Source organism: Vulpes lagopus, chromosome 23 (genome assembly GCF_018345385.1).
Source record: "Vulpes lagopus strain Blue_001 chromosome 23, ASM1834538v1, whole genome shotgun sequence".
Lineage (NCBI taxonomy): Eukaryota > Metazoa > Chordata > Mammalia > Carnivora > Canidae > Vulpes > Vulpes lagopus.
Genome location: NC_054846.1, coordinates 19,414,115 through 19,439,735, shown reverse-complemented (window position 1 = coordinate 19,439,735; position 25,621 = coordinate 19,414,115). Strand labels below are relative to the sequence as shown.

Genomic DNA, 25,621 nt, shown 5'->3' with positions numbered 1-25,621 from the left:
AATTAATATAAAGTATTAGAATGGTGTTAGGCACAGAGAAAGAACTGTGATACTGTTGCTGCTACTATCTATGCTACAACTACTATTATTATTACTACTCTACTACTACTATACTGCCAGTGAAATGAATCCTTTTCTTCTCTGAACTTTTTTTTTTTTAAGATTTTATTTATTTATTCATGAATGAGAGAGGGAGAAGCAAGCTCCATGCAGGGAGCCCGACATGGGACTCGATCCCAGGTCTCCAGGATCACGCCCCAGGCTGAAGGCAGTGCTAAACCGCTGAGCCACTGGGGTTGCCCTTCTCTGAACTTCTTGAAAGCATTATTTATCTTTTTACTTCCTTCCATGTTACCTCACACATTGTCAGCCTGAAATAAACATTAGTTCGATTGATTGAGGGATTACTGCATTTCTAAAAAGAGCCAATGCCAGACAGTCAAAGATTTCTTTTTAGGTGGGTCAAAGGTATGCTATTTATTTCAAGCTAAGTCAAAATTATGTTTTGTAAGTAAGTTGGAAGAAAGGATTTTGGAAGGCTTTAGGAGAATTATTTTGATGGAGGCAATTAAAATGGGGCTGCTAAAACAAAAGCACAAAGAAGAGTAGGTTACTGATTCTTGCTTGCTTTCCCAAAATTCTGACAAATGCACAGTTTAAGAAAAAAATATAAGCCAGTAAACAGTGGAAGCTGCTTCCATTTTTTTTAATACTACTTTCATCAGAGAGTAAGTATCCAATGAGGTACACGCCCCCAGAAAAGCAGCTGCCAATCCTGGGCAGCAACTGAAGTCATGAGATCCATAAAGTGAGCAAATCTATCTCTGATTATTGTACACTAAGATTACATTATAATGGCTTAATATCCAGTAAATATAGAAAATATAAAGTCTTGCCAAAAATTATGGTTTATTAATAATCTTTTATACTCCTAGAAAGCACAAAGCAAAATACTATTTTATATTTATATAAATACTGAATTTTATCAATAGTAAGATAGAAAATTGCTTCTTTTCTGTCCAGGATCTATATTTGTATTATTATTTAAAAATTTTACCTGGATGCCTAATATGCGAGATACAGTAAAATATTACATGTATGATTTTTAAAATTATAAAGATACATCAAAATATTATTTAGTACCTTGCAATTGATGGTAGCTTATTTTACGATTGCATTTAACATTAATTAAAGTTTATCTCTTCAACTTAAAGCACAGTTAAATTAAATAATTAAATTCAGGTTCAAAAGCTTAATAAATCAGAATTTTCTTATTCTTGATGAATAATGCTTCAAAATTATTATACTTAGTGTTAATTGGAGGATGGTTACCAAATTATCAATATCTGAAAATTCTGCTCAGGCTCCTTAAGGTGGATACACAGTTACTGTTTCTCAACAACAGCAATTTTACTTAAATGAAGCAATGCTTTCAGCACTCAAATTCTAGAGTCAGAGAGTTCTATTTGATTGAGTCTTGGCTCCACTTTCTACTAGCCATGAGCTCTTAAGCAAGTTATTTAATGTCCCTATATCTTCTTCAGTAAAACTCAGATACAGTTTTACATCCTTTATCCAAAAATCCTGGAGCCAAATGAATATATAAATATACATATATATGAATGGGTTTCACTATAGTGAAAAAGTTATTTTCTATATGTCATATATAATATATATAATTATATATTTTCCAACATACCTTATAGAAAATTAATTATGTAATTATACATATATATGACTATTTTTGTACATAGAGAAGTTATTTTCTATATATTACATATAATATATATTACATATAATATATATTAATTATATACTTAATTTTCCATATAACATATAGGAAAATATATAATTGTATCTATGTATCTATATACTATATAGGTTATATATTAACCTTTTCTATATATTATACATGATGTATATTACATACACATAGATACATAGTGACCATTCCCATGGGCTCTGAGGGAACATTCTATAAACAAACATATAGGTTTATGTCGCAAAACCCAGTAGTATTCATATTTAGTGAAATAAATTTAAAAAAAAAAAGCCTCATGTCATTTCAGATCAGATACTTCTCTGATCCAAACTCTTTTGGTTCTGCTTTTGGTTTTCAGAGTTTTTCTGTTTCTAAATGTGGACAAAAAGTGGAAGACCTGTAATCCCTCCTTCATGGGCCATGGTAAGTATTAAATGGTAACGTGCATGGAGAACACACAGCCCACATTAAAGTCATATTTAGCTGTCAGTGTTGTCTCTGACATTAAGATTATTATAATTTTGACAAACTACAAAATACACTGGAATATTAAAAGTGATGATTGCTGACTGATGGAATTCCAAATGAATTTTATCTTGTTATCTATATACTTTCTGTATTTTATAAATTCTATGTAATGGACGCTTACTATTTTTAGAATAAAACAGTTCTATACAACTTAAAATATTTATTCTTTTTTTTAAAACACAAAAGCAAAATTTGGCTCAGTTGGTAGAACATGTGACTCTTCTGCCTTCATTTAAAAACATTTACTATCTCAAGTCACTGTTTCCTTCTGGATCTTTATCTTGCCTTTCTTCTGCTACATGGACAAAAACTCTTCTGTGTTTCCTGTGTCGGAAATTTCTTGGTTTATAAATTCATTAGAGGCAAAGAAACTTTATTCTTTGACTCCATGGTCATATTTTTTCCCTTCTGACCAACCAATAAGCATGGCTATTTTAAAGTTCTTTTTTTTTTTTTAAGATTTTATTTATTTTTTCATGAGAGAGAGAGAGAGAGAGAGAGAAGAGAGAGAGACACAGGCGAGAGGGAGAAGCAGGCTCCATGCAGGGAGCCCGACGTGGGACTCGATCCTGGGTCTTCAAGATCAGGCCCCGGGCTGAAGGCGGCGCTAAACCGCTGAGCCACCAGGGCTGCCCCAAGCATGGTTATTTTGGGGTACTCATACTAAAAATATGGTTTAGCTAATGTACAAGGTATTTCTTCAGTTCCTGAGTTACTGGAATCGTGTATTTGTAAATCTGTGAGCTGTCTGATATCATAAAAGTGAGATTAATGTGAATACCAAAATTCTCACATCAACTCTAATAGTTATAGTCTCTGCCTCCACAAAGAATATTTTTAAATTATAACTAAAAACTAAAACCAAAACCACAACACAAGGAAAAAACCAAACCAAAACAAAACTGCTGTTGGTTTTCCCTATTATTGTACAGTGTAATGTTAAGCAGTAGAACTTCCTGCAAATGATGGAAATGTTCCACAATCTGTACTGTTCAGTACAGTAGCCACCAGCTGCATGTAGCTATCAAACACTTGAAATGTGGCTCGTGCAACCAAGGACCTAAATTTTAAATTTTATTTAATTTTCTAATTAATTTAAATATAAATTTAATTAGCCACATGTGGTTAATTACTAATGTATTAGCGCAGGCCACAAAACTCCAGTTGTTGATGCAGTCCTTTTTAAGGAAGACACTGACTGTCACTTCTATTTTAAAATGATTTGTAATGTTATCCATATGATAAAATTTGGGAGATTTTCTACTATAATTTTACTTGGAAAGAATCATTGAAAATCAAATTGTCAGAGCCTCCATGAATCAAAGTTTCTGGCTTCATTGTGCTGTGTTGGTGGTAGCTGGCTAAAGAATTTTTCACTTCGTTCAATGTTTGTGCTTGTTTGTATCTGTTCTCTGGTTCTTTATCTACTCCACATTACCAGTTATGTCTAAAAAATAAATATCCCCAAAGTGGCTTCAGGCAGACAACTATTAAAAACCAAACCAAACCAAACCAACAACAAAAACACCATCAATTAATAAATAAACCTTCCATCAAAGAAAAGGCAAGTAACAAAAACCAATTTAAAAAAATTGATCACAGGGAAAAAAAAAAACCCACCTTTAAATCCTACTTCAGTACACTGACCCTATTGCTCAGTATTAGAAACTTTATCCGATTTTTGGAAACATCCGGAAAGCTGCTGTTTCGGCATTCATTATACTGCAGCTCACAATTAACACCGCCAGACTCCTTTCTAATCAATTATTCACTAAGATGTCTAGCATTTCTTTGGAGCCCCTTACCTCAACATCACAACGGTTTAAGAGATGACACATGTCTGTGTACTTTTCAGGATAAAAGACAGACTTTAAGCAAGTTTTAACACTAAATGAGAACAAGGGTAAGAGAAGAGAAATAAACCCTGTTCGTCAAAGTTGAGCTTCTGGCGAGCTGCAGGCAGTGCACAGCATGAGAGGATCTGGCTCCAGAAGGTGCCCATGTGTTGACAGCTGAATAAGAGTTTGAAGGCTCAATGGTACAAATGTTCTGTCAATGGTACAGTTACACTGGGTTTTACTTAACCAGAACTGCTAAAAATCTCCAAAATGGTTGACAACCAATGATGTGAAATTAACTTACTCTAGGCTTCGACATTAAATTGGCAAGTTATTATTTTTCCATAGGAAGTAATCCTGTATATTGACTTGGTCAACTGACGAAAACAAGAGATCATTTTGTCCAGCCTACAAGTTTAAAGAAGCAAGGCCTAAGACCATAAAAAATATGAGTGCCCTTTCCTTCCTTCTTGAATAAATCCACTAGATACTAAATAAGTATTGTGTAGCATTTTTATCAAGTGCAAATTCAACTTATGTTACAGGTGAGAGATCTCCAGAAGGAAAGCTTCCCCCAAAGTACAAATACTCAAAATAATCTGAGAGTAAATTAGAGTCAGTAAGAGATAACTCCTTCCAGTGTCTAGAATAACATGTAAATATAAAGATACTGAAGTCTATACAATTGCTTCCGTTATTAACATTCAGTTGTTTTGGAACTCTAAATCTTTTCTTAGACATTTCAGTTTTAAATAAATAATGACAAGTTATTTTGAAAGTTACCCAGCCTATACTAGTCCTTGTCTCATCTTGCATACCTGCAGTACCTATCAAGGGGCACTTACTCTACGACTTAGCAGTGTCTTCTATTAAGACTTACTTACTATTCATGATTATTATCACTAAAATGAGAAAGCAAGCCACTGGGGAGAAGAACTACATCTCTCACATATTCCTCCAGCAAGTATGCTTTATTAGTTAAGAGCATGGGCCCTAGTGCCAGACATCTTGGGTTTAAATGCTGCTCTACCACCCATTATCTGTGTGACTGTATATAAATTATCTACCCTCCTTGAGCCTCAGTTTCCAGTAAAAGGATAACCACAGTACTTACATACTTTTGTGTTATTGCAAGGATTAAATATACTTAGAGATGCTCAATGCACAGTACTCAGCAAGCATTCAAAAAGTGTTGGTTAACATATTAGCTTTTTTGAACAGATAAAGCTTAAGAATAACAAAACAGCTTCATTTTTAAACATCAGATACCAAGGTAAATAGAAGAAAGGCCTGATAAAGAAAGTTGGGTTATCCTCTTTGGAATATATCTTTGCTGGTAATATTGACAGCTAAATTCTTCTATCCTAAATGATGTTTCTATGAACATTTACCATGTGATTTGCATAATGTGAGGGTTCCACAGCAGACAAATGAGGCTTATTCCTAAGGCCTGATTACTGATATAGAACATGAAATGAGTAATGTTAGAGGTATTATCTTTGTTATTACAGTGAATGATTAATTCTATAACATAGCTCAGGGATCCCAATATTAACATATCTCACAGCAATCAATCATATTCAATTTTGACTTTCAAATCTTTGGGAAACATCAAATGATACTGCTAAGCATACAGTTTAATTGTATAGACTGCTGATGTGGACAATAATGCCATTAGTGGGGCCCAAAAAGCTAAATCAGCAGTATTGAATATGAAAATAGAAGAGGTTGGAGTTCTGAAGAAAAAGGGTTAACCCACCAATATAAACAAGATAAAAACACTAAAAATAATTTGCAAAACAATTTTCCTCATGCAGTTAATAAACATGTGTCAGAATAAACAAAAATCACAGAAGCAGAAAGTAAAAAAAAATCAATTAAAATAAAGTCACAGGGCATGATAGAGAATTATTTCTGGCAGTTATTTGCTATAATATGGTTAATACTTCTAGTCAGTCAAATTAACACAATTTTGCCACTGTAGATTTACAGTCACAAAATGCACACTCCCAAGAGGCTTGTTCCAAGAATCAGAGTAACAAATTCCTTTTAGACAGAGCAACTTGACCATTTTCTTCTGAACGTAAGTAATGGAAGAGAACGCATCCCTAGGAAAAATTAATTTGCTATATCCATTCACATTTAGCCATCTTTTCCCTCCCTGATTTCCCCTTCAAAGTCCTTGAAAAGAAACCAGTCCATTTATCGCTCCATTTGTATCAACAGATATGCTTTTATTTCTTATCGGTCTGCCTATTCGTATCATGTGTACTCCACTATGTTATTGACTGAAAGAAGCTCAGGCAAGGTGGTGTCAGCTTCTATTCCTAAAGGGAGTCCCCTGAGCAGATTGGTGAGGCACTTAAGGTCAAGTCAGAATTGTCTGTTTCTATATTAAAACTGCAAGGGCACAAAAAAGAATGCAGAACTCTCAAGCATTCAAAAGAAATACCAGCATTCAATCTTTTTTGTTTGTATCTTTACCCACAGAACTTGGAGGGCTCTTTATCACTTACCATGGTAAAAAACTTAGCTTTGTACAAATAAAAAAATGATTTTATACCATTTTTCTTACACTCTGCATTGTCTTCTTACTCTTTCTTTCTTCACACTTATTTACCTTTCCAAAAGGTTACTCCAAAACAAGAGAAATCAGAATACAAATAAAGTCACTAAATCACATCATCGTTAGAAAGGATCTGGTAACCACCCTCAAAGGTTATTTTGGCATTTTCCTGATGACTTGTGAGGTAGTCTGTACACTTGAAGAAGGAGAAAATAAAGTTAACTATATTTTCCTGCTGTGTGGTTAGTATCATAAAAATTTCCTAGAGCTGGTTTATAGGAAGAATCTCAAAATTCACTCATCACACACCTTCCTGAGCACATTACACGTGCAGCTCTTTTTCAGGAACTAGGTTTCAAAGATGGATCCAAGGTACTCGCCCTCAGGGAATTCACAATTCACTATTTTACAATGTAGTATGTGCTGTGATATGACATGAATAATATGTAAAAGGACAGAACAACATGTCATGGCTTAAAGAGCTTAGACTGGGGATCAGATGCCTTTCTCTGCATATTGGGGGACTCTTGGGAAAGGCACCCACCTTCTTGAGCTTCATTTCAGCCACATATAACATAGATATAATATTATTTACCTTACAGGGTTCCCTTGATGGATGGTAAGAGTTTGTTTCCCTTGTTGTATCCAAATCAAGAACAATTCTTTGGTCTAAGAGCAGTGAAGATAATGGGAGAAGAGGCCAAAGAAAGGACAGAGTTGAGGCTGGGCTTTGTAGAAGTTAGGTTTTAGTAGAGAAGAATGGGGAGTAGGGGATTCTTAGCAAAGAGAACATCACGAGGAAAAAATGAAGCTAAATAAAGTACATGGCTAAAAAAAAAATAGCACGGTGTGTTCAGAGGAAGCAGACCATACTGATTAACAGTTGGAATTATGAGGTCAGCCTGACTGAGCTAGGATCATGTTGCTTACTAGGGTCACAATAACTTGCTTATCCGGCAGGTCACTTTTCTCATATTTTGCCCACATAACTGTAGCCAAGTCATAGGGGGTGGTATTGAGGATTAAATGGAGATTACATATCTATAAACAGGGACTCATGCATAATAAATGTTCTTGCTACTATTGTTAGACCTATTACTACTAGAAAAGTCTAGATGGTTGAGAATGGCTCAAACATAAAGAAAACAGAAAGAAGTGTGGGTTATCAGAGTGGTATTTCTCATCCTGTCGTTTTGTTCCCAGGTATCTAGTTACTTAGAAGAAATATTTTATTTTAAATGGGTGACTGAGTTATGCTGACCAGGCTACTCTATGTCTCTTCCCATTGCTAAATATATTCTGGTTCCAGTGGCTCTTAAACCTGGGTATGCACCAGTATCCCCAATCTGATAAGAAATGGCATCTCTTGGGTCTAAACCTAGAGATTTTTACTCAAGAATTCAATTCTTAGTCCTTAAATTTTTAAGGTGGAGTTGAGACACTTACATTTATTTATTTATTTATTTATTTATTTATTTATTTATTTATTTATTTATAAATAAAGATTTTATTTATTTATTCATTAGAATACACAGAGAGGAGAGAGAGAGAGAGAGAGAGAGAGAGGCAGAGACACAGGCAGAAGGAGAAGCAGGCTCCATGCAGGGAGCCCGACGTGGGACTCAATCCCAGGTCTCCAGAATCATGCCCTGGGCTGAAGGAAGCGCTAAACCGCTGAGCCACCCGCGCTGCTCGGTACTTACATTTTTAAAAAACTTCCTTAGTGGTTCCCATGACCAGCTAAATTTGAAAACCTCTATTGTGGTCTACTCAGAAGCCAGGTCAATATGTTTCTCTTATTTATCCACTTAATAAAATAATACCTAGCTTATCTAGATTATCTAATAATAACAGATTCTTAAAAGCACAGCCAACCCTTTTATTTTTAATTTAAAAAACCCAATTCATCCAAAGAAGGCATAATAAGATTATAACTTCTTTCTTAATTAGTTACTAAAGCATTTTGCAAGAATGATGCTATAAAAGACCAAGGAAAGACAGAGAGACAAGTTAACTTTTCATCAAACATTAAAAAAAAGAAGTATCACTCGCTGGGATTAAATATCACAACACTGCTAAAATAAATTGTTTTACCATCATTTACTCTATTCTCAGTTACATTTAGCAGTGTAAATGATGAATGAGAAACCCAAATAATTCATCTCGGTTTCAAGATTATTGTTAGGAAGAGCTAAATTTTGATTTTGTCAGAGTCCGTTTGTTCTTTCAGGAGGTCTGTCTTAAAGATTATCAATCAGTCATCTCAGAGAATTCCATTTGCTTCACACAGTAATTGTTCACTTATAGTTTAGTGTACCTCAGAGTTTGTTAATCATTCATTATTTGACAGGAAGTCCGAGATGAAGAACATTTTAAGCAAAAGCCTGATTAGGAATACAAATAAACATCCCTGAGGTTATGATATAAAAATAATATTATATGATTTATAAATAAATTCAAGGGCAGGGCAAAATATAAGAGCTGGCAAGGTAAGACCAGGTCAAGAAGTGCAATATTAAAAATTTGGACTTTATCTTAAGAGGGAGCAGGAGCTATTCACGGATTTTAATGGTACAATTTACATATGTGGAATCTAAAAAATTAAACAAATGAAACTGCAAAGAGCAGAATCAGACCTACAAATATAGAGAACAAGCTGAAGGTTGCCAGAAAAGAGGCACAGAAGGATGAGCACAATGGGTGAAGAAGGGAGGGAGGTACAAGCTTCCAGTCATGGAATGAGTGAGTCAGGGGAACTAAAAGGCATGGCATAGGGAATAGGCAGGATAGGGGACAGGGAATATAGTCAATATATTGTGTGTGTGTGTGTGTATATATATATATATATATATACACATATATATATAGTATATTGTATATATAGTCAATATATAGTATATATATTATATACTATAATAGCGTTGTAGGAGACAGATGGTAGCTATAGTTGTGGTGACAGATACTCAGATGATAATATCAAAAGGCTGTATTAATTGGTTACCTGTGGAAACTGAGGGCAACACATGAAGCAAAAATCACCACAATCTCCTTAGGAAAATGGACAAACTGTCGTCTTACTCATTGCCCTTAAATTCTAATGGACCTGGATTTGGATCTGGCTTCTCCACTTTTATGTTGAGGCTTTGGGCAAATTACTTAATCTCTCTGAAACTTACATAAAGTGGAGTCAATAATACTTCACAAAACTAGTATAGATATTATATGAGAACATATTTAAAGAACCTAGTACAGTGTCTATTACATAATAGGTGTTCAATACTTATTCACCCCTTATTTCTTATAACACAGCTACTCTAGGTGTAGCTATTATGAAAAGTAAGGTATACTCATTTAAATCCCTAAAGAAGCTAAATTTGTTTCAATAAATGAGATTATTTTAACATAGTACTTAACAAATACTATGGTTTATATGTGTCAGGAGATGTAAGACATTTAAAAGGATGTCTTGGACATTGAAAATTATTATGTTACCATTTCTAGAAACACAGATAAATTGAGATAAGCCATCTGCTTCTAATATTGTTAAATTATTTCAAAAACAGTAAGGATAGCTAGGAGCTTTATAATGAAAGACAGATCTTAGGAAAAGTATCCTACTTGCTATTTGTAAAAACAGGGTCTCTGAACCTGCTCTCACCTTTGCTTTGGCTCTTCCCTTTGCCTGATATATTGTCCAGAAATCTTCATGACTAACTCCCTCATGGCCCTCAACCTTTTGCTCCTCCTAAATGAGGCCAACTTGATCACCCTCATTAGACTGCAACCTCCCCACTCCTGCCCAGCACTAATACTGGCCCCTTTAACCCTAACTCTTCTTCTGTTTCCTTTTTTCCCCTTTCTACCTTAGCCCTTATCTCTTTTTAACAAACTGTACAATTTACTAATTATTTATTTTTTATTGCCTGTCTCTTCCCAATAGGATATAAACTCCATCAGGCCAGAGATCTAAGACTGTTTCATTTGTTATTTACTTATTATTATGTCAAGTACCTAGAATAGTACCTAGTACAATGAGTTATGAAATGAGCATTTGTTGTTAAGCAAGCATGTTACTAATATAAAATCCAGTCATTAATACTGGGGAAAAACAAAGTCTAAGCAAAGTGGTTATTGAAACCAAAAGTTCCTATTCACTGGTACTCACAACACTCTCTATTCTTAGAGCATCTGTACCAGGACTAGTGAGCACAGGAAAGAGTAAGTTAGCTGTAGGGGGAAATGACTGGCTTTGGAAGTAGGTACTTTGGTAGTGAGGCGTGGTCTGGTGATGAGAACAAAGAGCTGGATTTAAGAGTGCCATTTTGCTTTTAAGCATGTAGAGATGCTTTCTTATGCCAAAGAAAGGCATAAAAATCCAATTACTTATCAACAATTTATCAGGGATACTATTTGCTTAACGATAGAAGATTATAATAATTTATATCTGGTCAAAATGTCATTAGTGTTCGCTCTTGTTCTCTCTCTCTCTCTCTCTCCCTTCTTTCCCCAACCTTCCTCCTTTTGTCCCTTTCCCTCTTTGTTTTAGAAAACATGGGAGAATGATGATAATATTCTAGTCTTTGATAAAAACATAATTCGCAATCTAGCTTGATTTCCTAGTCTGCAAAAACTGTGACTCGCAGAGAGGACCGATCTTTCTTTCGAGTGAACCCAGCTACCTTGAAGGGCACAATCAAGCAAGATAACCCAGGCACCAAGGACAGCCTAGGCTGGAGTGACTTCATGAATTTCCAGACAAGAAATTCAATTACATCGCAATGCTCTATCTACACTATAGAGTACATGAAAAAAGGAAAGGTGTTTCAGTAATTCCATTTTGCATGGATTTCATGATATGTTTGTTTTCTAGTCTAAAGATTTCTTGGAGATAAGAGTGAAATAAATGAGGTTTAGGCAACTCTAGAGAATACAGATTAAGATAGAAAAAAATGCCAAACCAAATAAGCCTAAACTCATTTAACAAAGCAATGCCTGTTGATTGATTTATATTTGGTTTTGTAATGGGAATGCACACAGAGTCCACTGCGCCTAACTTCCTGCACTTCACATTTTAGCCCCATCCTTGGCAACTGAAAGCCCAATGGGAAGGTTGATGATAGAAGATCAGATAATCTGCAAAGCAGATAATCTGCTTCTCACAATTGAGTATTAGAACAGTCTAGTAGGCCACCTGAGCCCCCATAATATACCCTTTCCAGGCCCACAAACAGAGCCTTTCAGGTTATTGACCCAAGCCCAGAGGCATCATGGAGGCTCACAATTAAAAGGCTTTGACCCAACTTCTGACCTCAATGTCCGCTTCCTGTGGAGAGTGTCTGAACTGGTCTAACAGAATTGCAGATTTAGGAATGCTGCCCACATTACTTTCAATCTACCTTCTAGCTCACAAAACCATTAGGATCCCATTTGTTCAGATATATGTTGGTGCAACAGCTCAAAACAGTTCCTATTAGTCTTTGTTACACAGATGGCTATGATGTTCTCAAACATTACTTATCTCTTCTATCAAAGGTGACAATCTTTATTTGAAAACATGTAATACATGTATTTGCAGCTTTAGCTCTATGCCTAATTAATGAATACTACATCTTTATTGATGCAGATTTATTAGAAGCCTCAGCATGATCATAGTAATAAACAGGTCTCTGAGAAACAAAACCTCCAGTAACCTTAGTTCTGTAATTGCTTTTGCCTGCACAATAAATGTATATTCAAAACTAGGATAGCTGTCCAAAAACGAAGCAAATTTCATTCAATTGCCTATGAAACTGCCTGGATAGCTAAGAAGCTCAGAAAAAATGAGAAACCTGCTTCTTCAGAGATGGAAACCCCATTTGACAAACTCTCAGTCAGAAGAAAAAAATTTAAATAGGACAATGTTGATACTAGCAAATCAAGTACTTTGTTCTAAATCAGTTTATTCTTTTCTACAGTTTTATTCTCTTCAAAGAGCATAGCAGTAAGAGACTGTTCTTTATCACTGGTATCTCCAGAACCATCCCCACCATTGAGTATTGAGTCAGATATCTTACTCCTAGGTGACAGATGTAAAATTCCTAACAGCTCGGAGACTGGTCCCAGCTCTGGTCTAATTATGCAGTTCTGAGTTCACTCAGTGACTCATACTACACAAGTACCTGCTTGCCAAATAACTGTCGATGTGTATGTGTGTACGGTGTCTGTACAAAAATAGGAGTAAGCAAAAACCTCTTATGTCTTAGAAAGCAGCTGGAGCAAACTCTGTTATTCATGGGAAGAAAACCATCCAAAGGATACAAATTTCAGATACAAGTATAACTAGTCAAAGAGAATTCTGTCTAAACTCGAGCATATTCCATCAGCTATCATTTCTCCAGGTCAATCTACAACCCTATCAAAAGCAAAAAACCAAAATCATCAGCAATAGTTAAAATATAAGAAAATAAGACCCTAGATCTTTGAAGCCTATGTGAATTTCCAGACAAGACACATAGGATGCCTACGTTAACCATGTCCTCACTGATAATCAAGTAACAAAATGGTAGCAGGTTTGTGATGGTATGTTTATGATACTTGCCAAAGGGTGATTATGTAATTTTTGGGAAAGTAGAGTTTGCTCTGTAGAAGTTACTTGCCATTAATGTGCAAACCACTATATTTACGTTATGTTTTATTATTTTCCAGACAGATTGTGATAGCATTTCTTTTTAGTTTTAAAGCAATTTATAACATGTACTTAGCTTCAATTTGACAAATACTTTGAGCACCTACTCTATACAGTACATTAAATTAGTTACTGCTAAAGAGTACAGTGATGAATTGCATAACAATTCAGAATATGGAAAATCTGTCTTTTTAAAATAATCCATTTGATTCCTACTTATAATTATTATAACAGTACACAGAAATATATAAACTGGTACTTTTACATTATTATATCATAGGGTTTTTGCTCACTTTCCATTTTTTAGCATTACTAACAACTATATTTAGGGAATAAAATTAATCAATATACTCAAAAAACATGTAATTAATTAATACATTGTTCATCTCAAGTCTCAGAATTTCAAGTTCTAGGTAATGTAAACAGAAAAGATCAGAGCATTTATCGGATTTAACAGTTCCAGAATCCCTAAAAAGTGAAGATTGTTGGCCTTCATTTTGGAGAACTTTTCAATTTATGCCAGATCACTCGTTTATAGTTGGAATTTTATCAGCAGATTCAGATTTTTGTGGGACCTGAAGGCTGCACAATTTATGGGCTCTTCTTTAAGAAAGGAATGCAAAATTAGTTTCAGCTCCTGCAAAGGGGCCCAGCAGTAGAGGAGCCCTAAAGCTTCAGCTTCATTAGCTTCTGAACAAATCCATCTCTGGTTTGCAGCCATCAGTAACATGCTTTCATTAATGACATGATGTAAAACAGAGCAACAAGTATCCTTAACTTAAGTTGGGGCGGAAATATATTTCTCTGAAACTTAATTATGGGAGCTATGTGGATCTTGTGAAAATGAGCTCCTACAGCACCCCCAGAAACCTACTCTAACATCACTATGCACAGCATCAGGAGGAGGCTCAAGGTTAATCACTCATTTCCCTTTTCAATCTGTCTCAATTACTGTTATGGGATGCTTCAATTAGTCATTCTCATTCTCTCCAGGGGTAGGGAGAGATTGCAGATAACTCATCCCAAATAGACTTCACAATTTGAATTCCTCCACCCTGCTAAAGAAAAATATTCACTAGAGAAAAGCAAGATTTGCTATCATCCACTCTGTACTCCATCAATGCCACTCTTTCATCAGACAAAAAGAAGCCATAAGTCTTCTGGGATGCAAGGCCTTCTTTTCCCTTCCCCCAAGGAGTAAGTTCTGCTTCTACCACACATTCAGCCCAAGACAGCCCTAGGCGATTGTTCTTAAAACTACCCTTGGAAGGCTCTTTCCAGAAGCTAGCCCCCGAGACAGACAACCATATTATCAATCACAGAGACAGCATATATACTTTTTTTCTATGCCTTTTTTCCCAAGACTGCTTAGCCTTAGAATCTAAAATCTGCAAAAAGAGACATTCAATTACTCTTTAAGAAGCATGTGTGGTATCATTAGTTTATGGAAGACTACAAAGAAAATGTTTTCTAAACCAAGAAAGAGTAATGCCTCTTAACATAGAGAAGATACCGATCTCTAAATTCATGGGATAAGAAAAAATTCTAATCCAACAAAAAGCTTTGTTGCAAAGGTTGTGTTTTTATCTTTGCAAAAAATCTAAGAAGTCTTGGTACTGTTCTCATGATACAGAGATTACATGCATGTGTTACTACAGCAGTAGTATAAAATGACATCTATGAATGGGTAAAGATTTCTAGTTATATTGGCATTTCAGTAATTGTTTATTCTTCCATGAAGAACTAAATTTGCTCAAGGACTGTGTGAAGTGGTCTATTTATGATCAGTTATTTCTTCCTCTGTGCTATTACTGCACTTTGTACTCATCCACTTAAATCATGGGACAATTACTTGTTCTAAGGACTGTTTCACCCAATAGACAATAAACTCCTGGAGGTGGAGCACTGGGGCTGTTTTCATTTCTGTGTCCTTAGTGGTGAGTAGAGTGCTGATACATAGTAGGCACTCAATGAGTGGGGTTTACTGAAGAAGGAACATGGAATAGATAATATTCAATGGTGAAATTTATATATTTTAAAAATTGACTTTGAATTGTGCTCTTCAATTAAATGGGAATGACAGGGTGCCTAATAGTCTAGGAATTAACATGGCCTATTGAAAAATTTAAAGAGCTACTGTATAAGAGCTGTTCAAAAGATGCTCTCAATGGAACCAAGCAGTGCTAAGAATGGAGTGATCCACAGTACATAACAATGCCTCCTTCCAGAATAACATTTCAAAACCCAGAGATTAAAAATATTCCAGATGTGTTTAAAATTACATCACTTATTTCAAATTTCTTACAAGATTAACACCTTATTTCTTTTCTTTCCTGACTTCCTTTTCTATAACAGTTGTATTTTTGCACATAAGAATAATACAAAACTCAGTCTTGACTTATGAAACTCTCCTCCACTATAAGCCCAAAATATTTCAAGATAATAATTACAGGCACACCTCAGAGATATTGTGGGCTTGGTTCCAGACCATGGCAATAGAGCAAAAATCACAATAAGGTGAGTCAAATGAATTTTTTGGTTTCCTAGTGCATATAAAAATCATGCTTACACTGTTCCGTAGCCTATTAAGTGCACAATGGCATTGTGTCTAAAAAACAATGCATATACCTTAGTTTAAAAATACTTTACTGCTACACAATGGGAGAAGATATTTGTAAATGACGTATCAGATAAAGGGCTAGTATCCAGAATCTATAGAGAGCTCATCAAGATCAACATTCCAAAAATAAATAATCCAGTAAGAAATGTGCAAAAGACATAAACAGACATTTCTCCAAAAAAAGACATACTAATGGCCAACAGACACAAGAAAAAATGCTCAACATCACTCATCATCACGGAAATACATATCCAAACCACAATGAGATACCACCTCATACCTGTCAGAATGGCTAAAATTAACAACTCAGGAAACAAGAGATGTTGGCAAGGTTGTGGAGAAAGGGGAAACCTTTGTGCTGTTGGTGGGAATGCAAGCTGGTGCAGCCACTCAGAAAGTAATATGAAGGTTCCTCAAAAAGTTAAAAATAGAACTACCCTATGACCTAGCAATTGCACTACTAGGTCTTCATCCAAAGGATACAAAAATGGTGATTTGAAGGAGCATATGCACCCCAGTGTTTACAGCAGCACTCTCAGCGATTGCCAAATTATAGAAAGAGCTCAGATGTCCATTGACTGATGAATGGATAAAGGAAAATGTGATATATATATATATATATATATATATATATATATATATATATACACACACACACACAATGGAATATTAGTATTAAAAAGAATGAAATTTTGCCATTTGCAACAATGTGGATGGAACTAGAGTGTATTATGCTAAGCGAAACAAGTCAGAGAAAGACAAATATCATATGATTTCATTCATATGTGGAACTCAGATGAAGTCAGGGGAAGGGAAGAAATAAGATAAAAACAGAAAGGGAGGTAAACCATAAAAGACTTTTAAGTATAAAGAACAAACTGAGGTTTGATGAGGAGAGGAGGCTTGGGAGCACCCATGTGCTTGAATGGGTGATGGGCATTAAGGAGGGCACTTATTGGGTGTTATATGTAAGTGATGAATCATTAAATTTCTCTCCTGAAACCAATACTACACTATACATTAACTAACTTGAATTGAAATAAATAAAAAATGCTTTACTACTAAAAAATGCTAATCATCATCTGAGCTTTCAGAGAGCCATAATCTTTTTCTCATGGAGGGTCCTGACTCAATGTTGATGGCTGCTGACTGATCAGGTGGTTGCTAAAGATCTGGATGGCTGTGGCAATTTCTTAAAATAAGACAACAATGAAGTTTGCTGCATTGTATGACTCTTCCTTTCATGAATGATTTCTGGGCAACATGAAATGCTGTTTGAGAGCATATTACTGACAAGAGAACTTTTTCCAAAATTGAAGTCTCTCTTCTCAAACCCTGTTGCTACTTTATAAGTCAACTTTATGTAATATTCTCAATCCTTGGTTGTCATTCCAACAATCTGCATAGCATCTTCACAGAAACCACTTTCTTTGCTCATTCATAGGAAGCAACTTCTCATCCATTCAAGTTCTATCACAAGATTGTAGCAATTCAGTCCCATCTTCAGGTTCCACTTCTAATTCTAGTTCTCCTGCCATTTCTACCATATCATCAGGTACTTCTTCCACTAAAGTCTTGAAGCCCTCATGAGGGTTGGCATCAACTTTTTCCCTTTCCTATTTAATGTTATTTTGACCTCTTCCCATGGATCACAAATGTTCCTAATGGAATCTAGAATGGTGAATCCTTTCCAGAAAGGTTTAAATTTATTTTGCCCAAATCCATGAGAGGAATCACTCTCTATGGCAGTTAGAGCCTTATGAAATATATTTCTTAAGTAATAAGACTTGAGAGTTGAAATTATTCCTTGATCTATAGGCTGCAGAACTGATGCTGTGTCAACAGGCATGGAAACAACATTCATCTCTTAGTCCATCTCCATCAGAGCTCTTGGGTGACTAGGTGTATTGTCAATGAGCAGTCATATTTTGAAAGGAATCTTTTTTTGATCAGTAGGTCTCAATAATGGGCTTAAAATATTCAGTAAACCAAGTCATAAAAAGATACGTTGTCATCTAGGCTTTGTCACATTTATAGAGTACAGGCAAAGTAGTTTTAGCATAAATCTTAAGGGTGCTAAGATCTCCAGAATGATAAACAAGAATTAGCTTCAACTTAGTTATCATCTGCACTAGCCTCTAATGAAAGAGTCAGCCTGTCCTTTGAAGCCAGGCACCGATTTCTCTTCTCTAGCTATGAAAGTCCTACATGGCATCTTCTTCCAATACAAGGCTGTTTTGTCTACATTGAAAATCTGTTGTTCAGTGTAGTCACCTTCATGAATTATCTTAGCTGGATCTTCTGGAGAACTTGTTGCAGCTTCTCCATCAGCACTTGCTGCCTCATCTTGCACTTTTATGTGACAGAGATGGCTTCCTTCCTCAAACTTCATGAACCGACCTCTGCTAGATTCAGACTTTTCTTCTGTAGCTTCCTCACGTCTCTTAGCCTTCACAAAACTGAAGAGACTTAGGGCCTTGTTCTGGATTAGGCTTTGGCTTAAGGGAATGTTGTGGCTGGTTTGATCTTCTATCCAGACCACTCAGACTTTGTCCATATCAGCAATAAGGCTGTTTCACTTTCTTAGCACTCATCTGTTCAGTGGAGTAGCATTTTTTTATCTCCTTCAGCAACTTTTCCTTTGCACTCACAACTTAGCTGTTTGGCACAGAGACCTAGCTTATTGGCCTAGCATGTCTTTCTCGCTAAGTTTGATCACTTCTAGCTTTTGATTCAAAGTGAGAGACATGTGACCCTTGCTTTCACTTGAACACTTAGAGGCACTGTAGAGTTATTAATTGGTCTAATTTCAATATTGTTGTGTCCTAGGGAACAATGAGGCCCGAAAAGAGGAGAGAGAGATGGGGAAATGACCAGTCAGTGGAACAGTCAGAACACACACAACGTTTATCAGTTAAGTTCACCATCTTACATGGGTGTATAGTTCATGGCAGCCAAAAACAATTGCAATAGTAATATCAAAGGTCACTGGTTGTAGATAAATATAATAACAATGAAACAGTATGAAACATTGTGAGAATTACCAAAATGTGACAAGAGGCACACAAAGTGAACAAACGCTTTTGGAAAAATGACAACAATAGACTTGTTCAATGTAGAGTTGTCACAAACCTTTAGTTTGTAAAAAACAACAACAACAAAAACAAAAACAAACTAGTATCTCTGAAGTACAATAGGTGAAGCACAATAAAATGAGTTATAACTTTATATCATATTGGAAGAAGGGAAAGAAGAAGATTAAATCTCAAAAATATTGGTGAAACCTTCCTTGGTATCTTCTAACCTCCTCGTCACCACCTCCCTCTTGCATAGTTCCCATATTTTCTTTTTGCATGCAGGGCTCTGACACAACTGAACATTCAACCTGTCTCTTTCTCTACTGTGCTCTGCTTCCTTATCGCATTTCATAAGTGAGCATTTCTTATTGTTTCAGTGACCACTTTAGAGTGTGCTTACAGTCATGAATTCAGAAGATAATGGGAAGTAACTAGATAAGATTAGTTGGTTAAAGCTGATTTTAGGAGACTGAGCATTTCTATAATAATAATAATAATAATAATAATAATAAATAGTAAATATTTTACATAATGATAATTTTGACCCAAGTACTGCTTCAAGTGCTTTGTATATATTAAACAAACAATTAAACAACTATTTCTCCCAACTTCTTATAAGATAGGTTCCATTTTCGTCCCCTTTTATAGTCAAGAAAGCTGAGGCTCAGAAAGGCTAACAATTGACTGCTACTGTCACTGAGATTCTATCTCAGTTTAGCTTCAGAATATGTGCTCTTTATGAATAATGATGGTGATACTGATGACATCAACAAAGTAATAATACTAAAAGTTAGGAGCACTTATTAGGTGCCAGGCATATTCTAACTACTTGGTAGATATTCATTCACTCACTTATTGTAGAAACAACACTAGACTGGAAGTCAAAAACACCAAGATTCTACTCTAAATCCTCATACGGATTAACTGTAAAATTTGGAGAACATCACTTCAAACACTTTGGGTCTCAGTTTTCACAGACACATATTACAGTTACTGAACCAGATGATCTCTCAAATCTAACATTATATTTATCGTCTGCCTACTCAGAATAAACCAACAGAAGAGGCCTTTGAGATGAGGGCAGAGGTACTATAATTATATTCTTGCTCTCAAAAAGTGTGTATACTAAGTCAAACAATATCAATGATTGAAGACCAACAAAGATTTCACATGGTACTCAAAATTGCTATTTGGTGGATTAATACAGAATACAAAATAAAATTTGGTAATTGCTATGGACTGAATTATGCCCCCTCACCCCAAATTCATATGTTGAAGCACTAAGTCATTCTGTGATTGTATGTACCCTGATACGGCCTTTTGGAGGTAATGAAGGTTAAATGAGGTCATAAGGGTAGGGCTCTAAACAACAGGGCTGGTGTCTTTAAGAGGAGGAGACACCAAAGACTTCAATGACTCTCTCTCCACCATGTGAGAACACAGCAAGAAGAAGCCAGAAATAGATCTTTTGCCAAGAAATGAATCACCCTGCACCTTGATTTTGGACTTGTTAGCCACTGGGAGAAATAAATTTCTGTAGTTTAAGCCACCCAGCCTACGATATTTTGTTAGTGGCCAAGAAAACTAAGAGTAATTGAAAAAAAAATTCTAGAAGCCATAATGGAAAAGACTGCTAAATTGTACATTAAAAAAAAAACAAAAACAAAAACAAAACTTTACATGACAAAAAAAAAAATTGTGCAGTCAAAAGATAACTGGAAAAATATTTGTAACACATGTAACAGAAATAGACTATTACTATATGAATAACTTATAAAATCAATGTAAAGGATTAGTGGGAAAACTGGTAAAAAGATACGAACATGTTTCCATCCTTGATGCCTAGTCCAGTTCCTTGAGAGAGATAGCTAATGATTAATGAACTAAATACATAAATTATGTCATTTCATTTTTGTTAGTCTTTTTAAAGCACACAACTTATATAAACTTAAATATAAATTTTAAACCTATATAAAATTCATTAATTTTATAGAATTATTACAGACTTGTATAGAAATATAAAATCAGATTATATTAAAAACACAAAAGGTATGGGGGCACCTAGGTGGCTCAGTGGCTGAATATCTGTCTTTAGCTCACGGCATGATCCCAGGGCCCTAGGGTCGAGTCACACACAGGGCTCCCCGCAGGGAGCCTGCTTCTCCTTCTGCCTATGTCTCTGCCTCTCTTTCTGTATGTCTCTCATGAATAAATAAAATAAATCTTTAAAAAAAAACAAAAAAGGTATGTAAAATCCAGTGAACATTTAACAAGCTACTCAACCTCACTTGTAACTGATAATAAATAGGTAATACTATAATAAATTAGATATATACACATCTAAAGATTATATTTCTTTTAATAAATTTAGAAGTTGGTGATACTTACTGTTGGTAAGGAGAGAAAAATGGTAGAGCCTTTTAAGAGGAAAGTTATTTATCAAAATTAAAAATACAAATACTATGGCCCGGCAGTTCTACTTCTAGGAACGGATTCTACCAATATAATCCAAAGACAAACATCAAGATAAAGGAATACTAATGTTCATGACCAGTTGTTTATAACAGTAAAAAACTAAAAACAACCTTACAGATTCATTCATGGAAGATTAGTTCAATCCATTATGATACACTTTGTCAATAGACTTGTGCAGATGTTAAAACAAAATAAAGGAAGACTGCATTGAGTTACGGAAAAAAAAAAAAAAAGCAAGGCCCAGACTTTTATATATTACCAGTTGTTGTGAATTTTTAAAAGTATACACATATAGATAGGCGCGCACGCACACACACACACACACACGCACACACAATTATACTGGTATTTTTGTCAATATTTTTCTGGAAGAAAACATGAGAAATTTAACAATGGCATTACAAAAGAAGATATTGGAGAGGGATACTTTCATTTACTGTTTTATTTTGGTGTGTACCTATAATATATATTTAAAAATGTAATTCTTAAAAACAGATTTATATAAAAGTCTTTAAATTATGGGTCTATCTTTAATTTCTAAAAATCAACTACCCTTCCTGAAAAGACTATTTGAATATTCAACAGTCAGTATGGCAAATAATTCAGTGAAGTTAACATTTCTTCCTTCCATAGCAATGTCTTTTTCTTTAGCAATTTCTCTTTTACAAACAAACCACACTGAGTTTGTTCTGAGCTCTCTTCCCATCTTGTTCCTTTACATGCATTCAGTTGGCAAATCCAGCTAATGTTCTTCCATTTGTGCTGCTAGGACCCTGGCTCAGGTATTCGTTATCTGTTATCTGGTATTCGTTATACTGTTGTCGTTAGACAACAGTAACAGTTCAAGGAGATGTTGTTCCTGAGTTCTACGTAGCATGTACTTCACAGATTCTGCTTTCTAATCCCTACAGCAATCACAGGAGGTTGGTATTAACATCTCTTTTTCCTGGATACCTACAATATGATTACAGCTAAAAAATGGTGCAATTGGGTGGGTGAAAAGTAATGTCTCATTGCTTGAAATTAAATTTCTCTAACTCTTAAAAGGTGGAACATATTTTTATTCATTTATTGGCCATTATATTCTCCTGCAGCATTTCCTGTCATATGTTTTGTCCATTTTTTAGCTAGGTGGTTTGTCCTTTGTTTATGGATTATAGTAGTTTCTCATGTATTTTTAATCTTTTTGCCTCAACTTTTTTTAAAAAAAATTTCAAACCTATATCAAAATTGCCAACAATAGTATAACGAACATCTGTATACTCTTGGCCTATATTCACCAATTACCAATTGTTAACATTTTGCCACCTGTCTTTCAACTCTCCACCCCCAAACTCTCTCCCTCTGATAGACTTCACAACATTGGGACACTTCTTATCTCAATACTTTAGCATGTATTTTGTATCTCTTCATACTTTTTGCTATCCTAGCCCTTCACAGATCCCTTCTCCAGCCTAATTAATTCCCACAACTTCTTGCATCATCCATTTACTGTTTCCTTTCCCTGGAATATATTTCTGCCATTTTCCATATATCCAAATTTTATCCATCCTTCAAGGCCCAACTCAGATGTCCCTTGAGCAATGAAGCCTTGCCTTCTCAATTTTCCTTCTGTTGCCTATACAATTGCATACCACTTATTGCTTTCTTCTTGGCACCACCGTTTATGTATACATTTATGTATATGCCTCACATCTCTAACAGTCATGAGCACTTAAGGAAAGGAATTGTGTCTGGTAGTAACTTATATTTTCCATGGATCAGAGCAAAGCAATTTGTAAATAGGAGACACTCAATAAGCATCTGCAACATCACTGAATAAGTGCACATTTTTAAGAAAATCAGAGGGAAATTAATAGTCTATTTCCAACCCTTTCAGAATTCTTTGTGAATTCTTTCAAGAATTCTTTGTGATTTTCTACACATCACTAAACTTTAGCAGTGGTGATACTCATTATAAAATAATATCTCTTTCTTTTCAAGACCAGGCATTTTATATATGCCATTCACTGTGTCACTTAATCTCTACAACAGCCTTAGACATTATTACCGTATTACAAGAGGAAACAGAAGTGTAGAGAGATCAAGTAACATGCCCATGCAGGTAGAATATTGGTCCATGATTTTTGTCACATTTATCTTTTTATTATTTATATTGCTCACTTCACCTGTAGTGGGTGTTCAATCAATGTTTGTCAAATGACTTGCTTAAAATCAGGTGTTTGCACCTACTAGAGATATATGAATTCAATAACTGATGCTATTTAGCAAACAAAACAAAACAAAAAACCACCAATACAGATAAATAACTCATACTTGATAGTTAAAGAAAAGTTGATATTATCTGTTATACACAGAAAATGACATAATAATCTTTGGAACTCTATAATAGGTTGATTTAGCTTTTAACTTTTTGATTTATCATGAACAACAGCAATACTTAGAGAGGCACGTGCTTGAAACATATGCAAAATTAAGGGGCTTTTTCTTTGGGGGGTTCTGGTGGTGGGCTAGGTAATATTGGCTCTGCTTTTATAACTGGCGATTCCACCAAAATACCATAGATGGGAATCTGTGACTTCTCTATTTAACATTTTATATTATGTTGGAAAAAGTTCAGGCCAAAAGTCTAGTGTCAGGACCCTCTATTATCAAAAAGAGGACCTGGCTCCCAACATTCACAGGTCTGAGACTTACTAGGCCAAACACGACTTTCCTGGCTGAACAGGGCTGCAGGACTTGAAATAACTGGGCTATAATTTCAGTTGTCTTAAAGTCTGACACTAAAGTAATGGATAGGCTTTGATCTGAAAACAAGAAAAGAAAAAAAGTGCATAAACAATTTTTATCAAATTTTGTTTCCCTGAATTATATAGATATTCTCCCAAACTACTATTGTGTTTAGTTTTACACACATTCTCTCTCTTTCTCTCTCTCTCTTTTTTTTAAGATTTTATTTTTTGAAAGTAATCTCTACACCCAACGTGGGACTCGAGTTCATAACTCCAAGATCAAAAGTTGCATGCTCTACCACCTGAGACAGCCAGGTGCTCCTTAAACATATACTCTTAATGAAATCTATTAACTCATCTAAAAACAGTAAGCAGTGCCAAAACAAGTAGTAGACCAACACTCTCAGAGAGAACTCCAGTTTCCTTGATCCAGTCTCAGTGTCTCTGTGGCCAAGGTCAGAGGATCAATTTCTAATATAACAGTAGGAGAAAGGAGGTAACTGTTTTATAGATATGAATTCCAGATTTGGAATTAGGAGGACTAGGAGGCAGGCCTCCTGGTTATGAGACTGAGCCAATCACCTACCCAGCCTCTATGAGCCTCAGAGTCCTCAGCTATAAAATGCAGATGACCATTCCATCCCCCACAGGGCAACTGTTAGGATTTGTGACATAAAAGATGTAAAAGCACTTAGCAGTTACCTAGCTTTATAAATGCTCAATAAATGTTAATAAATGCAACCTATGGGGACTCCTGGGTGGCTCAGCAGTTGAGCGTCTGCTTTTGGCTCAGGTTGTGATCCCAAAGTCCCAGGATCAAGTCCTGCCTCAGGCTCCCTGCATGGAGCCTGATTCTCCTTCTGCCTATGTCTCTGCCCCCCACCCCGTGTCTCATGAATAAATACATAAATCTAAAAAAAAAAACAAAACAAAACAATGCAACCTATGGGGTCTCAAATCACATTTTTTAGGGATTATGATAACCAAAAGTATAATAGTATATGACACCATTAAAGTGTTTGAATTTTAATCTTTTAATGGTAAAATTTGTTGAAGACATTCTAGGTTCTGCTACTTGAAGGACTAATTTTACTCATATTTTATACCTTATCCAGAAAAATCAACCAACAAATGTTTGTGTTCACTGAATCAGTAAATGATTAAAGAAAACAGGTTTTTGGGTTATAAGCATACCTGCTCATAAGAAATTGTACTGGAATCAACAACAGGCAATCATGTTTTATGATTCCAATTACTGATAGCATTACTCATGCTAACAGTTACTAAGGGCTTAAAGTTTGCTAGGCAGTAGTATGCTGTGGCAAAAGGATTCAGAATATGTAAAAGAGAGTTAAGGCA

General features: G+C 35.2%; 1 protein-coding gene and 1 long non-coding RNA gene across 4 annotated transcripts in view; one reads left to right on the top strand and one right to left on the bottom strand.

The window, feature by feature from the left end:
* Positions 1 to 25,621, bottom strand: part of SLC10A7 (solute carrier family 10 member 7) — a 241,205-nt gene that overhangs the window by 95,033 nt on the left and 120,551 nt on the right. The gene's annotated exons all lie outside the window — the stretch shown is intronic.
* The window catches only part of LOC121481254, a 105,821-nt gene that overhangs the window by 61,915 nt on the left and 18,285 nt on the right, over positions 1 to 25,621 (top strand). For both annotated transcript variants that reach the window (XR_005985247.1, XR_005985246.1), the window contains one exon: positions 2,121 to 2,185. This is a non-coding gene — a long non-coding RNA (uncharacterized LOC121481254). The remainder of the gene's footprint in view (positions 1 to 2,120; positions 2,186 to 25,621) is intronic.